Here is a 1,834-nt window from a genome sequence, read left to right as displayed (position 1 = left end):
TGGCATTCAAAGAAAGCTCTGTCATAACACTAGCTGGATACAAGCTTAAGGAACAGACATTTTCAGAGTTTAAATTCTGGTGATAACACACTAAAATATAAAAATGTCCGTGTTTCAGAAAAAGATTATGAAAACCTACAAGGAAATAGGAAGGATGACCTAGGCAAGGGAGAAGATTAAAACATCAGCAACCATCAGTGGAGAGGATCAGATCTAGGACATTCCAAAGACTTTAAAAGCCATTCTAAATATGATCAAAGAGCTAAAGAAAAACTTAGAAAAATAACTAAATAAATCAGGAAAATGATAGATGAACCAAAACAAAATATCAATAGAAAAATGGAATTTATGAAAAAGAAATAAGCAGAGCCAAAGGCCACAGTAACAGAAATTTAAAATTCCCTGGATAGGTTCAATAACAGATTGGAGTTGGCAGAAAAACAATTCAGTGAACTTGAAAAAAAAATTGAAATAATCAATATGAGAAGCAGAAAGTGGAAATACTGAAGAAAAGTGAACAGAGCCTGCAGAACCAATATATGTACTGTGGGAACCCCACAAGGAGAAGAAAGAGAGAAAGGGGCAAAGAGACTATTCAAAGAAATAGTAGTCAAAGAATATTCATATCTTAATGAAAGATATGAACATCCAAGACGTTCAATGAACTCCAAACAGGATAAACCCAAATAGACCCACACCAGGTCATGTTACAATCAATCTGTCAAATGCCAAAGAGAAGGAGAGAATTCTGAAAGCCACATTACAAAAGCAGCATGTCACTTGCAAGGGATCCTCTCAATAAGATTAAGTGTCAATTTCTCATTGGAAACCACGGAGGAAAGAAGGCAGTGGGAAGACATATTTAAAGTGCTTAAAGCAAAAAATTTCCAACAAAGAATGCTATATCCAGCAAACCTGTCTTTAAAAAAATGAGGGCAGGATTAAGACATTCTAGCTGAGGGACTTCATCACCACTAGACCAGCCCTACAACAAAAGGTGAATAGAGTTCTACAGGATGAAAAGAAAGGACACTAGACAATTGACTAAAGCCACATGAAGAAATAAAGATCTCTCTGGTAAATATAATGACATGGGTAAATATGAATACTAGTAAATACTGTATTTTTTTATTTGTAACTTGACTTTTTATTTTATTTTTGAATCTGCAAATTTTATTGTGATATATTCACATACCATATACTCCATGCAAAGTCTACAAGCAATTGCTCACAGTATCATCACTTAGTTGTGCAACCATCACACTCAATTTTAGACAATTTTCATTGCTCCAAAGAGAAAAATAGAAGATTCAAAATGCCCCATATCCCTTAATAGCTCCCTATTATTGACTCCTAGTATTGGTGTGGTACACCTGTTACTGTTGAGGAAAGAAGATTAAGGTATTACTGTTAAATATAGTCTGTAACTTGCAATAGGTAATGGGGAAAAATTACCTATTGATATTTTATTTCCTACAGGATCCAAAAGACAACCACATAAACCATAATGATATATCAAGTATTTGGAACTCATAATGTATACATAATAATTTGTAACAAGAACTGCATAAAGGTGGAGACAGAGGGATAAAGGAACATGGTTTATGTCTGCTGTTGAAGTTAAGTTGGAAGAAAGCAGATGAGATAGTTATAGATTTAAGATGTTAAATTTAAGCCTAGTTAAATTTAACCACAAAGAAAATATCAGAGAATGTGCAAACAGAAAATAGAGTGCAGGTTACCTGAGCTGGGGCAGGGATGCAATGGGGAAGTAATGCAGAATGAATGAAAGGTCTCTGTTAGGAGTGAAGAGAACGTTCTAGTAATGGAGGGT

The sequence above is a fragment of the Tamandua tetradactyla genome, chromosome 6 (assembly GCF_023851605.1).
Source record: "Tamandua tetradactyla isolate mTamTet1 chromosome 6, mTamTet1.pri, whole genome shotgun sequence".
Taxonomy (NCBI): domain Eukaryota; kingdom Metazoa; phylum Chordata; class Mammalia; order Pilosa; family Myrmecophagidae; genus Tamandua; species Tamandua tetradactyla.
This window is presented reverse-complemented; position numbering follows the sequence as displayed.